Source organism: Hyposmocoma kahamanoa, unplaced genomic scaffold, assembly GCF_003589595.1.
Source record: "Hyposmocoma kahamanoa isolate Upper Pololo Valley unplaced genomic scaffold, ASM358959v1 206, whole genome shotgun sequence".
Lineage (NCBI taxonomy): Eukaryota > Metazoa > Arthropoda > Insecta > Lepidoptera > Cosmopterigidae > Hyposmocoma > Hyposmocoma kahamanoa.
Window position 1 is genome coordinate 322,357 of NW_020653729.1, and position 17,613 is coordinate 339,969.

Below are 17,613 nucleotides of genomic sequence, written 5' to 3' on the forward strand. Positions count from 1 at the left end.
TGATGCTGTATTAGATGAAAATTCTTCATAAACAACTTACCCCTTCACAACACCACACCACCTTCTATATGCGTGTAGTATATTTCATACGCGTTATATTTTATAGGTTCATAGTGCGATAATTTATATGCATATTTTATGGTCCTCGAACGATTTACGGCCGCTTCAGATTGTTTATGGGAATAATGGGGGGAGGACGGGAGACCTGAAAAAGTAAAGATTTTTCGTTGAGAAAATTACCTTTTTACAATTGCAAACAACAACGTGTCTATCAAATTTGCAGTTTTATAAAAAAAATGTTATTCCAAATTTGAAATTATGGGACGATACTGTTATGTAGTGCTTTTGAAAATAGAACGTGCATTTTTTTAAAGTATTTAATCAACAAGTTGTGCTTAACTGTACAGAACGTTGTTATACTGTGGTAAAATTATAAAATTGAACAAATAATTTTACCATTGTAGGTGAATTGGGCGCATGTAGGACCTGAATTAACAATTTATAAACTCACTCCATCACTCATATCACTCTTAGGGCGCGTTCCCATTATGTCGTGACGATAGATAGTCGTACAGTGGTGTGATAGACACAAGTGGCGTGGCTTGTGTCTTTAAATTAAATTGTTCACATATAGTAAAATACGATTACCTGTCGTTCACAACTTTTTTGACGTTACGACGACAGACTGTCGTGTCAATGGGAAGAGCTAGAACAACAGTCATCCAACGATAAATAAAACCTTACGACATAATGGGAACTTAAGTAACCGTAAGTTTTTACACTGTAATGATGATTCGGAAGGCCACTTGCACACCCACTTTCCACTGCCTAATACAGGTACAGTTTCACGAATACTTTCCTTATACAATATTTACATACATACATATCGTCAGGCCTGTCTCCCACCGGCCCCGCATTATTTATACATATTTTTTTATTTATATAACACTAAGTGACGAACAAGTCGTGCGCCTGGTGGTGAGCTACACGCCTGTCCGTAGCAGTTGCAGTCCCACTCAGAGCTTTAAATCGCAAAGATCTGAGGGGCACTGCCACTGCGCCCGTCACCCTGAGACATAAGGTGACAAGTCCCATGTGCCTGTAATTTCACCAGCACTCTTACCCTTCAAAACCGGAACGCAGTAATGCTCTTCACAATGTTTTAATCATCGTCATCAACTCTTTGTACGTCCTTCTGCTAGCCATGGGTCTCCTCCGTGAAAAGGGTATACACTATAGTAAGCTACGCTAACCAACTGCTACCACTACACTATCAATATTTAAACTAAAATAGTTAACTTAATTAAGCAAGAAAACCATTTCCCAACTTACAATTTCAAGACGCTTCATAATCGTAAAACGTTTAGCACGCTTGCGACACGCGAGCTGCGCTTTTCGCACGCAGTTTAGCGTTCCTACGACTCAATTAGCGTCACACCACATTTGCAACATAGTCTCCGCTTAATGAACTTCCTAGGTGTGCACGCTAAATATAATCGCGTTTTGAGTTCCAAGCATGCTACTTGGATTAGTGTAGAGGCAGCTTTTGTTTTGCTCTCTTTTTTTCTGTTGTGAGATTTAATGAATGAAATTTAAATAATTATTAAATAAAACTGTTTTTTTCTGATCTAAATCCCCTTAGGACCCTTTACAGGTATTAAACAGGATGGTTTGCTTTAATAATGAACATAACTAATTGATGACTTTACCATTATACTTTACATTGTACATTGTTCTTACCGTGTATGGAGCCCCTTAGCCTACGGAGAGACGTCTTTATAATGGGAAATGCTCTGAGGAACTTTTCTAACTTTCCAGTTCCACCGTCTCGTTCCCACCATCGCAACTCTCGCCAAAGGAGAAAAGTAGAGTCCATCCCCACATCTTAGATGCCTGGCATTGTAAGACCACACGGGTGTCTCGTTCGTTCCTTCCTCGAACCTGCAAGATGTGGAATGATCTTCCTCCTGAAGTATTTCCTTTGCGCTATGGCATGAGGTTCTTCGAAAAGCGTGTTTACTGGGCCCTCAAAGGCTGGCAACGCATAGGCAGCTCATCTGATGTTCCAAATCTCCGTGGCCAACGATGACCACCTCCCATCAAGTGGCTCGTCTGCTAAAAAAAAACAAATGTACGCGACGCGAAATGTACGTGTTACTCTGTAAAACAGAATGCAGAACAGTTTAGTAAAAGAGCGTTCTGATGTGAAAGTGAAAGACGATGCGACCAGGTTTGAACCCGGGAGTGCTGCGACGTTATTTAGAAAGAACGGATATTGAACGGATGAGAATGATTTCGATCGATCGAAATGTTTTAAATAAATATGGTGAATGATAAATATGTACAAATTTTATTTCCAAAGAGCAAACCCTACATTTTATTGCTCATTCTTCTCAGAGGAATGTGTCTTATGAATGATCAGTAGAATTTAATCAATATTTCCAGTGTAATGTAGTGAAATGAAGGTTTCTTGATTTTAACTCTGGAGACATGAGGGGCAGACCTCGACGTTTATATCCTGATCAGATTGGGAATGTCCTTAAAAGGTCATATTACAGCGATAAGAATACAAGATCTTAACGAAAAGACTGTTGCGAATGGAGGAAGCCAACGAGTTTTGTCAGGAGCGTAACAATTGAAGGTACCCCTGTGGAAGACAAATGTCCTTAGTTCTAAATGAATATATAGACAAAAAATAGTTCTTCTTACTTAAAATTATGTAATTTTTAATAGTCGCCAATATTGGTTATGTTAGAACAATATTTTTTATAGTGCTACTCCACATTAGCAAGCGCGAAAACAATACCAAGATTTGTCGGTCTACCTTCATGCCAAAAACAACAGGGAAGCATTTTCTCCACGTCTGCACTTGAATAGAGGTGTGTACTGGATTGTAATGTAGAAATTGTAATACAGAAAATGAGATAAGATTTTTAACATTAGAAATTACTTTAATTTTTAATTTATTTGTGGAACGACAGGTTGTATAGGTAGAAGTACACTGAAGGCATATTTTCTATTTACTAACATGCACAAAATGCGCCTGGTGACATGCGACGCGCCTGGCCATAAGAGTTGCAGTGCCACTGCAAAATCTGAGGGGCACTGCCACTACACCCGTCACCCTAAGATGTAAGTTGACAAGTCCCATGTGCCAGTAATTTCACCAGCATAAGGATGTTATTCTTCATAACCGGAACTCAGTAATGCGCACATTACTGCTTGGCGGCAAAAACTGGCAAGGTGGCACTTGCGTACTTCCCTGGCCGATCTCTTTCACGACGAATTCTACAGCTACTAAAAATGTAATGCTAGTAGATATCAATAACAATAATAATAATTGTAAAATTTATATGGACGCGAAAATAATATGACAGAAAAAATTTAGGTACATGTAAAATCTGTATTCTGACTGACTCTGTGATCGAACGGTTCAAGATCAGCTGGTGCTGATCTGCCGCGCAGATGTCCCGGGTTCGATTCCGGGCCGGGACATATGACCTGCATTTATTTCTCTCGTGAGTTTGAGTAAAATTTGTGGTTGCCTATTAGTGTGTCCATGACACCCACGATACAGGGTTGCCCTAGTGCGGGGCTATGAATGGGTTATGTTAGTACGTTAGGAAAAAAGTACGATAATACAACAAATGAAGTTAGCGGAAATACACTGGGTGCAAGTAGCACAATACCGGCCGTTATAGCGATCTTCAGGGTGCTATATCCAACAGTGGACGTCACTCGGCTGAAGCGTCCGTATGTTCCAAATACCGTTGCCAATATACGAAGAAAAAAAATTATCTTCCAATATCGATTAATGTTCTCATAAGTCCCTAGTAATTTGTTTTCTTCTTATTGTATTTAATGGCGCAGTTAAAATATCTATGCGACAATGATGTGCTAATATAGAGTTAAATGTCATCAATGCGGGATTTAGAAAAATAGGTAAGTTTATTAATGAGTTATGAGTTTGGAACCGTATTTACTTTAAAAAATTGTATTGGATATCAGTATTTTGGTGCAAGAAACTCAGGATTTTTTTTTATGATGTCAAGTGACAGGACGAATAAGTAGAGAAGAACAAGGTAAGCGACACGCCTGTCCAAGCAATTGCAGTGCCACTCAGATATTTAAATCGCGAATATCTAAGGGGCACTGCCGTCACTCTAAGACATACGTCGATAAGGCTCTTAAATTACATTCCTTTCTTATGCTTCTGTTATATTTTTGTTCAGCTCAAACGCCTATAGACCACCCAAACACTTTCAAATCTTCGCAAACACTTAGCGAATACTTAGCTCGCGTTTGCCTATTTTGGTTCCCTATTTCCAGTCCGAAAGCAGTCTAAGTCTGGGCTAAAATCAGCCGCCGGACGGCTGGTCGGCTTTCGAGACCGATTGAAAACAATGACTGGCGCCGCGCAACTCGTAAATACCTGGCGTTTATTGGTGGCGCGTTCAAACGATCTAGTCGACTCTACTAAACAGGTAATTGACTACTATTTGACGCATGTTTTTGCAGTCTCATATTTATTCATCTGTGATCGTTACTATTCATACAATTAAGTAAAATGTGTAAGTTTTGTTTTTATTTAAAACAAATTTAAACAAAAATACACAAAATCGATAACTAGAGCTAGATAATAGTTTAATTTCTTTATTAAAACTAAATTCGTCGTTTTGTTTAAATAAATTGAAGTGAATATTAAATAATTTACGGTTTACGGTTTAAGTTATTATTCTCACTAAGAATTACAAGTACCTTAAGAATTACAAGGACAGAAGGATACATATCACAATTTTTTTTAGAAATCGTACACGTATTCTATTCATTCAACAACAGATAACACAATCTCATGAGCCAACTGTAAGCGCAACCATGGCTGTACTTGCAGTCTACGCCCACTGCTTATACAAGATGTGACTACTTATATTAATTTTATCTCCGTTTTAGAGCTTCAACAACAACAAAAAATTAAACTTCAATATATGTCGATGAAAAGGCAAAGTCACAGTCTGTTGCTACTTTTCAGCTTCCGCCTGTGTTCCATGTCCAACATTGTCAGATCACGATTACGAAAACACAAAATTTACCTATTATTTACTAGTTACAAGTGAAGCCTAATATTACCATATACCATCACAAATCAGAACGGCTATGACCGATACCAGACGACTTTGGATTACTTTTCCATTACGGACCAGACCTGTGACGATTTCTGTGTCAAGAGAAGTCATCCTTGCTTTTACGTTCGCATAGATAACCAGGTTATCTACCTATGCGTACGGGTTATTCTGCAATTATGGGTTAATAGAAAAAGGTTTAAATATTACATGCTCTCGATTTTGCAACTCCTTCTTGCTTTCTAAATATCATGCTTATATTGTAAACATAATTGTATAGGCATTTTCGAGTTTTTCTAAGGATTAATTTTTTTATGTGTGCATTACATATTACCTGATACAAACGCAGCACAAAACGAGTACCTTTACGCACAGAGCCATTACTGGCACGCTGTAACGCGCTCTAATCTGTGTAATACGCAGTAATATAAAGCGACATACATAACATTGCTCGCGCACGCGTTTGTTATAGCTAATTATTTTCGGGTGAACTATGAACTTGCATTTTGGAAGTGTTTATTTTTAGTATTATGGAGGGTTTCAAGTTACGCCGAAAGTAAGTTTTAATTTGAAAAATATCAGGTAACACTAGATGACTTTTGCAAGCGATATCATGGTGTTAAGCATCACGCCTGTCCGTAACAGTTGCGGTGCCACTTGGAGCTTTAAATCGCAAAGATCTGAGGGGCACTGCCGCTGCGCCTGTCACCCTGGGACATAAATTGAGAAGCCCTATATGCCTATAATTTCACCAGCACCCTTATACTTCAAAACCGGAAAGCAGTAATGCTCACATTACCGCTTGGCGGCAGAAATAGGCACGGTTGTACTTCCCTGGACGAACTCTTTCACAAGGAGCTCCACTGCTTCACAGGGTTACATTTTTCTATAACCTCCAAGTCTGAAATTACCAATAAACCATTAATAATGCATGCAGGCTTATACACTCCTCTGTTAGGCACTGGTCTCCTCTGCAATGAGGTTGTTATGCCAACTAGGACAAACAGTTACTTATAGCCAGAGGTTAATCCTAACACTATTAGTAACGATTAGGCGAAGCGGTGGTAATGAAGATTAATCGTCAATTTAGTCAACAGGTTAACACGTTTACACGTAGCTAGACAGAAAGATTTAAAGTGAGATCGAGTGGTATCGAATTGGTTCTATAGTAGACTTTGTAAAGGTTATTTTTGACTGTTAAAGAAGGTAAAACAATACAAATAATTCTAGGTTTACATTGTAGTTTTAGCGAAGCAAATGCGCGGAAATAAATTTGTAAGTTGTAAGATAAAGTAAAATAAAAAAAGGATAGGGTTCTAGAGTCTGTAGAGTATGTGTAAAAGTTTCGTATTATTAAATACACAGATCGAACACAAAGAAAAATTCTACCGACCAGACAAGAACCTACGACCATAAGATTCCGCCCCCATCGCTCTTCCAACTGAGCTACAGGTCGTGTTAACCGAGTCGAGAAGATTTTTCTGTCGGTTATTTGCATTGCGTTTTCGGCTTTCGAGGCCTATAATGATAATATTATATAACAAATCAATGATACATTACGTAGGAAAGGTCTAACGTCGTAGACTGGGTCCTTTCTATTGAAGTCGAACACACCATCTCGAATGAACACTACGACAACTTTATTTTTGGGTCATTTTCTGTTATTTTTGTAAACAGTAATCAGCCATATTTACAAATGTTATGCTCCCCGAATTTTATTAAAAAAATAGAAATAAAAATAAAATTCGAATAAATAGAACATAAAACCAATTTTGTGAAAAAAAGAAACAAAAATAAAATAAAAACTGAACAGGTCGAAAAATTCAGTTGGCGTCGGAGGTATCGACCTAGTGTTGAGGATTTTCTACTGGAAATGAAAAAAGGAATTGGGAATTAATTTGTTTTCGGATCAATATCGCATTTTTTTGAAACCAACGTTTCAAGCTCTATATATTTTAACGGTCATGGCTAACTAAACTGTTACTTTGCTTGAAAAAAATAAATACCCGCGATTATGAGGAAAAGAAAAATGTAACTTATTTTCACCAATATTAAGTATTATTTATTGTTTCATTCATTTGTTCAAGTGGTAGTAGATGAATTACGGACGCCTAGGAACTCGAAAAACGGAAGTAGTAAAACAAATCATACGAGATTATCACTTGTCAATAAGAATCAGTAGAGCTCTGAACAGTAGAGTTTTGAAAGGGTGCTGGTGACATTACAGGCACTTGGGACTTGTCAATTTATGTCTCAGGGTGTTGAATGCAGAGGCAGTGCCTCTCAGATCTTTGCGATTTATGGACATGAATGTACCTTAACATCAGGCATCAAAATTCCAGTAAATAATAAGATCAACTAGATAAAAAAGAACCACCCTTGGCTTACATGTCAATACAATCAATTACTAAAACAGTTATAATCAAATTCGCTATACTTATAACTAAATTAATATAATATTCACTTATTAATAAAGTCAAATTGAGCAGAACAGCTCAACGACACACGGTTATAAATTAACAACAAAAGAAAAGCGTGTCTATTTCCTACCATTCGTCCCCAGGACAATGTATCATTGGTGACAGGGCAGTCTAAACGCGCGACACTTTGTCGCAAATGTCAGGTGCGACAACAACACGTAATGAAGCTTTTACTTCTGAGAAGTTATGAATGCAGTAGAGTTTCCAACAAATGTCGAATATTAAGGACTTTAAATTGAAGAATATAAAAAATGGAGTAGTGCTTCGTGTGGTTGCTTTTTGGTTGAGAGGCATTAATTTCCAGTGTAACCAGATGGTGGATGGCATTTTTCGTATGTTTATATTAACACTATTTTCGTAACTTTTGAGAACGTTGAGATTTTTAAAATTATACTATATTTTTTTGTAAATCCTGTAAACAAAATGGAGTTAAATTTAGATTTTTCTTGAGTGTCTGTTTTTCTGTGTGCCTGTTTTTCGTGAGTGTCTACTTTTGTTTTTTTTAAGGATTTAAGCGTATTTACATAAATATTGTTCACAATTAGAATTTTTGATGACAAAAAAAATGTAAATGTATTTTTCTTTTCAGATAACGTAATTTTCGAGTCGAAGCCCTGGCAACACTAACTTACATACTGTATTTGTAAATGTTAAAAAAAACGGTGTCGTTATGAAACCAAGCTGAAGAAAGATCACAACCCATGAAATACGTGTGGACTTTCCAAACCCGTACAGGGCCATGAGCAATGCTCTCCTCAGAATAGATCTGTGCCCAATAATAAGACGGTTGCTAAGGACAATGATGAAGAACACAAAATTTGCCACTTTACAAAACTTTATAAAAATTGCCCGAATGCCACAACCAGCGACCGTGTAGATTGCATATTAATTGTGTGAAAATAGAATTTTCGCTTCTGGTTGGTTGCTAGTATCGGACACGTTTGCGAGGCGCCTAACATTGTACAGTTAATTACGATAGGCAAACAAACTTTATAAATATAGCTATTTACTATGAACAATTTGTTGACAATAGAACAAGCATCTTGTTACACTGAATTAAACCGCAAATAAATCTGGTGGTAGGTGAGATATTTAATAAACAATTAACTTAAAATTTATCTTCAATTTCAACGTACTCTTGTCACTTTGCCGCAGAAAATAACACAGTAACTTTTATCACAATCTAAATGTAATCTCTTAAAATAAAACTAATTTGCCCTTCTCACAGATCTCTGTCTCCGCATGCCGCTTCCTCCACCTCTCCTTTCATTACCTTTTAAGTACATTACTACGTTTATCTATATTATTTTAATGCTTATGTTGTTTGATATTAAGGGTGATATTCGTATGTGTCGCAGAATATGATATTTGCAGAAAATAAACAGCATTACTGAACGTAGGTGCGTCGTTGGATAATTTCATTTTGCTACAACCCTAATGTGGTGGGGATGCCAAGGTGGGTTATCGACATCGATAATTTTCCAATTTGAATATAAGAGTGTACAGTAAGTACGCACCTTAAAACCTTGCAAATGTAGTCTAAGTGTGGACAAAAATTACTTTTTATTATAAACATTAAGCCCCCAACTATGGCCTAAATATTTTCCTTAGTGGAACCCGTTATGAATAAGATTTGATCTTCTTTTTGCTGATGTCGTCTCCTACCAGAGACAATTTATTGGTAAAAAGGTGGCAAAATAGTATTTGTCACGATGTTCACCATTGTCACTACATATGACTTTGCACACTAATAAGTTATCAATCCAACTTACTCTTTCAACCGCAATGTATTCGAGAATTAACAGCACCAGTCATTTTTTTAAATCGATTTTTTTTTACAAAGAAATTAAAAATAACATCGACTTTTGTTCCATCACTATCCACATCTGCGGCGTATAACTGCGGATTTTAACTGCTCCACGTCTGAACTAAGTTTGCTTTGTCGGTTAACTTTATAACCAGCGATTAGCATTGTCAACACAGGTGAGATTTATCTTAACTATGTAGTTACTTTCCCATTTAACTTAATGTTTGTAAGATTCTGGGAGTCAGTTGAAACTTGGTTGTATTGAAAAAGTTCTAAGGACTTTTGGTGTTCTTCTTTCAATCGTAATAAACTTATCAAAATACAAAAACAATGCAAAACAATGAGCTATATCAAATCGTTTCATCATGTCGGTATTATTAAAATTTTTTACGTATGAAATCGTAAAACCAGAATCTATATGTACTAAATTATTTATAAAATCAGAGAACCGTTGCTTATCAATTAAAGGTCGAATTCCAGTTTGAATCCATGTGATGGCATGTGACTTTAATTTTGAAGTTATGAATATTTAGTAGCAATATACCTGGAATAAATGAAAAAAAAGAATCGTTCACAACCTTTGCAAAATGTGTTAAATCCCAAATGCTCATCGCGCCAGCAGCATGGAGAAGCATGGTCTTATCGATAATTGAATAGTTCTTTGAACAGAAAACTACTTTAGATTTGTTTGTCCTTAAAAAAGATAGTAAAATATATACAATACCCATTACCTAAAGCTGCAAATGAATACACAGCAAGAAGCTAGTGTCCATTTTCTGATCAGATGATGTCTTTCTATGAGGCAGCAGTCACGGAAGATGGTTAAATTTTGCAGCTACGAGCCTTAAAGGCACAAAAAGAAGTAATTTTTTCACTCCTCAGGAATTCTTGTTTGATCTGTATTTATTGTTCCTCGAAATTAGACATATTTTTATGTCACTTGTCTTAAATTCTGAAAACCTGTCTAGTTTTTGTGTTAAAATATGTTTATGGGGCAACAAAATGATACTAGTAAAGGCGCTGGATGTATCATAAATTTGTTTATACATTGTTGACCATTATGTACTGTATACATTGACTTACAAATAAATGAACAACGGGTCTAATACAAAAACTACGAAAAAAATGTCCCAAGTCAACCTATTTAAACGTAGTGACATGTAAAGGAATATGAAAAAGCTAAAACGTTGAATTTAAATTGTAATGTCATCGCAGTACTGTCTAATTTTGCTTGCTTCGCTGTCAGTCGAACAAACGAAGACTAAAGCGTGAATGACGCTCTGTATACGATTTTAACGCCCTATAAATTCGGACACTTTTTAGCGCGAACCCGACGTCCATATAATTGTAAGTCAATGACTGTATATAATTGATTAACTGCAGAGTAAGTTGAAATAGTGTTCAATTCCACTACGAACTCAAAATCATGCAGAATAAGTACAACGTTCCAACTACTTCAAACTAGGTATTCGAATCTGTAATGAAATTTCGAGTGGAAAATCGTTTTATTTTTTTCTTAACACCTACATAAAAAAAGTCTTAAATCTTTCTTCAGCACGTCTTTAACACAGGTGGATCGCTCCAAACAGAATAATAAAATCTAATCAGCGCTACACATCGCCAAAACAAATAACAGATAAATGAGAATGAAAACAAACATGCGCTTGTAAATTACCTGTTAGTTTTACTGAAATTTTCGATTGATATGGATACGCTGCTTCAAATAGTTTGATATTTTGATATTTTCATTATTTATTACAAAAGTAGTAGGCGCGGTAATTATAACTATGGAACCATATCCGTTATCTGTATCAGTATCTTGTGAAATATGCAAGAGATGGCTCATACAAAAGCACAACATGGGTACGGAAGTGACAACAGGTGATTTTGAAATTACTAAGTAACCAATTAGGTCAATGTTTGCATGCCCATAGTGATGTTATTAAAAAAAATAACATTTTACACTTAGTCTAACCTGTTGAAGTGAATAAATCCAATAGGCTTGTTTGCCTTATACCAAGAAACCCCATGGTTAATACAAGTATCAAAAACTCCTCATTTCACTATACCCCACAACCGGCGGGCCATGTGTTACTCGTCTGCGCGCGCGCCGCGCTCGTCGCAATCACCATTACCTGCGCGATATTTTTACACGCATCATTCCCGATACATTAACGCGCATACGCGGTTATTTTGATGGCTTCCATTTCGGTTTATCGGGTTTGCCGTAGATCGATAACCTTTCTGGACTATTTTTAAACGAATGCGTGGAAAAGGTATCCATATTTGTACCTGTAATGCGGACTACATTACGCACAGTAAGTTTGTCTGAAATATGTTTTTGGATTTACTTTTACATAAATCAAAATAATTCGAAACCACAATTATATTTTCCCTCCTGCTGTCGTAACTATCATTAGACAAACTTTTCACAACAATGTATTTCATTATATTTTATTTTATTTCCTTCAGAAGCAATTGCGCTTTTGAAGGAGGTTGTTCAGGTAAGTACTGCTACCATATTTATTTCTGCCGCCGCACGTAAGGGTGCTGGTGAAGTTACAGGTACATGGGACTTATTACCTTGTGCCGCAGGATGACGGGTGAAATGACAACGCCCGTCAGATCTTTGGAATTTAAAGTTTTAGGTGGCACAACAACTATGATGGGTAGGCGTGTCATTTGTCATCAGGCGCACATCTTAATTGTTCCGTTACTTGAATTCTAAAGAAAACCTTTTCCGCATGTTCTCCCACGGGTAGGACGAGTACTCGCTTTTGAAAGATTTTTTATGATTCCAAGTGACGGAACGACCAAGTTGTGCGTCTGGTGAAAAGCCTTTCCATATCAGTTGCAGAGCCACTCAGAGATTCAAATCTAAGGGACACTTCCACTGCGCCCATCACCATGAGACATAAGTTAACAAGTCCCATGTGCCTGTAATTTCACCAAGATCATACGTCTCAATCAGTTACGAGGAAAATGTCAAATATGGCAGTTAGTGAGGACTTTAAAAGCAACGCCGAAGCGTCCCTAATAAACATTTCATTCCCCATACTTACCTTAGAACAATGGCGACAAGAGCAAATGAACACAAAGTCTGGTATGTCCACAGCGCAATTCAGGTGTATCTGGCGTGCTCCCAAAGATGTCACTCTCAGAATATCTGTTTATCTAGACACCTATCACTTGCACCTTCGTAGAACACCTATGTGCAATTTGAGAGCATGCGTGGGACACGCTTGCGCTTTGTGGCATGCGTACGCTCTCCGGCGTGCATGGATGTTGAGAATGGGGAGTATGCTACGAGCTGTAATAGGGTTGGAAGCAACGATTGAACAGTTTGTTGAGTACGCAAGAAATGGTACCGAAGACCGGCAGCGTAAGAAAAATAAACATCGTAAGAAGTTCCTGGAGGCAGGCCTGATGTGTACGTATATTCTTGATGTCTATATCTATGTCCGACATCAAGGAGTTACGTGAGCAGGCACATGGGACTTGGCAACTTTACGGACGCAGTGGCAGTACCTCTCAGATCTTTGTAAGCGTGTTGCTTACCGTTAGGCGAATGTCCTAAAAAATGTCAACCTACAGGAGACCTGTATCCCGTAGCACAGGTAAATAAGTACAGTAATATTCTTAGGAATCTGTAGTGCAGACCCTGTGCCGAACAGAACTCGCCGCGTGCTGGCGACGACATGGGTCGAGGTGTTAACGATTTATAGCCGCGGATTGCTTGCAAAGGTGAAGCTAAATTGGCTGTTCACTAACACAGATCTGGAGGTAGACTTCATTGCCCACATTTTTTTTCACATAATAGCACTCTGCCAATGCCTTAGATAGTCGTGTTACACTGTGACAAACAGTTTTATCCTTCAAGAAACTATTTTAAATGTCCATTTTTAACCGACTTCAAAAAAAAGGAGGAGGTTCTCAATTTGACTGTGTTTTTTGTGTATTAGACGATTACTCCGACAATTATGGCCCGATTTCGATGATTCTTTTTTTGTTGGAAAGGGGGTGCCTAAGCAGACGTTTCATTCAAATATAATGAATCTATTCCACCTCTTTTTGTTTTAATTACCCCTAATTTGCCACCCTTACAGGTGGAATATTTTCTGAATATTTTATGAATCCGATTTATTGAACTTCACACACTTTTCGTTAACCGATTTCAACAATAAAACTTGGCAAATAGGTACAGGTAATTTCACAAACTTTTGACATCGGTTTTTTATACAATTTTTTTATGAATATATCTCTTAAATAAAATTTGTGATTTAACGTGTCTGTTTTGGTACAACGATATGTCAAACACGCAGTCCGGAAACTTCTGTGTTTAAAATACTTATTTGTGTCTCAAAACATTAAACACACGGTTAATTTCTTTCAATAACACGAAAGTTATTCAAAGAATATTTTCACAGCGCCAAAGCACCGGTCCACCTAGAGCTAATTTTGAATTAAAAACAAAACACAGTCGTAAAGGTATTTCAAAACAAGCATAATACAACAGTACCAAATTAGAAAGATCCACTTTTCGTATTAAACGGCGCAAGAGAAGGGATTATTGAATTTGGTCGAGTGTTGACGGTGTAAGAAAACAAGCAAGCCAAGGAGGTAAACAGTATTATTTTAAAATGTCCCGCAGCTGTTCGCGATTATCGTTACAATAATAATTGTTGAAACACCTTTCTGGCATAAGTTGGGCGTGAAACTTGGTTATTTTGTTTGGAAAACGAATGAATGAAATATATGTACATTATTACTCTTAAAAAATAACAGTGGCCACACAACAGTAAAGAAACAAACTAATACACAACAGGCGGTTTTATCGTTAAACACCGCGTCGCGCAAGCTTGGCATCCTGAACAAGGTGCACCGATTTTTTACTCCAGAGCTGCGATACCTGTTGTATAAAGCTCAGGTCCGAAGCAGCATGGAGTACTGTTCGCATCTTTGGGACGGCTCTGACAAGTACTTGCTCGATGCCCTAGATGGACTGCAGCGCTACGCCTTCCGTGTTGTCAACGATCCTCGTGTAACTGAGCATGCGGAGTCGTTACAGCTTCGCAGAGATATAGCGTCTCTTAGCGTATTTTATCGCCTGTACCACGGTGAGTGCTCTGAAGAGTTATTCAACCTTATCCCTTCCTCTCCTTTCCATCAGCGGACCACCCGTGCCGGACTGCGTTGCCACAGTTGGACGGTCAGTTCAATACCGTCCCGCACTAAAAAGTTTGGCAATTCGTTTTTATGCAGAACTTCATCAAATTGTGGAACCAACTCCCGGCGCATGTATTCCCTCCCCTCTATAACATGGGGTCCTTCAAACGTAGTGTGAAGAAGTGAAGATATTTGTTTTCCATCCGTTATTCTCATCTCTAGACTGTATTCGCACTTTCCATCAGGCGCGGTGCAGTCATTTTGCCGAGTCACAATAAAAAAAAAAACAGCGACTGAAATTCAGACGTTGCAAAGAGGATGCCATAAAAAATATTTTCTAGAAGTATTTCAAGTACATAAACTACACATTGAATACTAATAATAATGTATAATGAAAACTTTGAAATTAGACTCGGAGTTCTTCAATTGCGACTTACCTTTTTTTGGAATAACATGTTTATTTTCGGAGCTCTACCGACGTGAACTTTAAGAGTGATAGGACTATAAAAATATTTTTTTTATGCCGGAAGGTTTACCACCTCTGATGAGTCATCACTAATCTATGAGATTATATTTCTACAGTTTTCAGTTTGTCTCAAAAATTTTTAACTCCAACAAAAATGCAATTTCCAAGATGGAACACAATTTTCCTTGAGACCAGAGCCAGAAAACTGAGTTACAAATTATAATTGCCTCTCCCTCCTCCCTTCCTGTAGTACAGTGTAATTACCCCTCCTTATCTTGTGGAGTTTTCCTTTTACCGCACCTAACTTGACGGTTATCAGGTGAAACTTTTGGGGCAAATTGAAAATTTTACGAGACCAACCTCTAGACGCCGTATTGTTAACGTAAGTAGTAGGTTACAAAAAAAAATAATGGGAAAATATTCTCCATAAAGACCATTTGTGTGCAACAGTGGAACTTATATGGTATTATGATGTAGGTTTAATACATTGCGATAGACTTTTTGACTAGTTACACCTCGATTCCCTGCCTAGTTGTAACTTGTTCTCAGAACTCCATCGTCATTGTCACATCAGGTGAGATGGAGGTCAAATGGTACACTTATTTTTTAATTAAAAAAAAAAAAATTTGTCGTTATTACATTTCATATTAAAAATGAATTTTTCACTTCTCATGCTCTTAAAGTTCGTATTTATGCTAGGTGTAGACTGCATAAAATAGGATTATGCTCTAGTGCACAAAATAAAAAACCATCACATTAAATATGTCCAATTGTTGTAATTTTACATTCAATTTTAATTAAATAATAGTTTATTTGTAATATTGCTGTTTAATTTCCTCGCAATCGAAGTGAAAAGCAGAGTGTATAACTCGTTCATAAAACCAATTTTACCTTTTAACACATTTTTCCTTTTACCCTCGACTTAAGTATCCACCTATATACCTATATATACTCGTCTCAGGCAAAATGACGCGTTTTATGCACTTGTTGTACAATCTACTAATGTTTTTGTAGTGTGGTGAATAAATGGTTTAATTAGTTTCAACGATGTTAGATAGAAGATATTAGTACAACGTCAATATAAGTACGCTCGTCCAAATAAATTATTGTCCGTTTTGAAAACTCAGTTTTAAAAGGTTTGAATATTTTGGGTCATTATCCAATTTGTGTGCTCTAGCTAATTAAGTTTTTTATCGAATGTCACGATGTTAATAAATTATTTGTATGAAACTAGCTTTTACGAATTTTTCAATGTGCTTGTATAATAAAGCTTGTACAAAATAAAGATCTGCTTATTTTTGGTTTTTAACAACTTACTTGCCGTAGCGCCATCTGTGAGAAATCTATTTCTTACTTCATCCAGGTACCTTTACAGCTACCATGGTAATTTTTACTATTTGGCACCCTTGGTGTAATAAGGACAATATAAGTTCAATGCGTTATTCAAATACTTTAATAATAAAAAATGTCACGGAAATCGGGCAGTAAACACTAGTTAACCGGTAAATAACCGTTTTTTTTTGTGATTTTGTCTTGTGTTTCTCTACCAGATGCATTGTTTGTACGGTGTCGCGGTAAATTAATAGTGTTATCAAATATTAAACTGTACTTCGGTGGTCTTAATTACCAACGTGAAATTCCTCCAATTTGCAACTCGGCGGCGATCGCTATTATTTATGGTCTTCGATTTTATTTTATTAGTGTTTTCTTAATATCTGTTCTTCGCAGCTTAGCAGGTACATATACATGTTTCTAGCCACCATCATCATCGTCACGCTACTGGACATGGGTCCCCTCTAAGGAGGGAGTTTAGGGCCATAGGTTTTTCTTCTTGTTGTTGTATTGATGGCAACGACTTGCAACCTAGATCTATGGGACATGTTTGCCATCTTATTGAAAGGATTTGCCAATTGGCGTAAGGTTGTTGCCAAAGATGCGCCAGACGTACCATAGTACCAATGTGATGGGGAGGCTCCTTTCGGGTATAGGATAGCTCAATGAAGGTTGGGACTTTCAAATACAAATATTCTTTATTGCCAGAAAGACACTTTTTTTGGACAAAAATAACATCTAAATAAATAAATAAGCACACACACATTGTGTTGTAATTTGTATGTACGAGTATATGTTATTTGTAAGTACGAGGTATTAAGATCGTTTTATAGAAGAGCAATAAGCAATTCTAAAAATTATAAAACAATTTTCACCCATTTTAAAATGGCATTCTACAATTAGAAAGGGGTTTGCTGGGCGAGGTACAGTCAAACACAAATAAAGACGTTAAATTTAGAGTGCGGTTGGCGCACCTGGCGCAGCCCGACACGTGGCCGTTTTGAGTATGACTGTACTTTCGGGAACTGGTACAGAGTGGCTAAAACGATATTTTACATAAATTGTAAAACAGAAATGCCGCATTCCATATTTTATTGCTTATGTCGTTTATAGATCTTGAGAGATACTCAACATCGGACATCCAAATGTATATGTCAAAATCTCTTTTGTTGGTATAGCCTAGGAGCATTATAGAAGTAAAGAACAAATAAAAAAGAAGCAAAGGCAGACGGAGACGAAGTT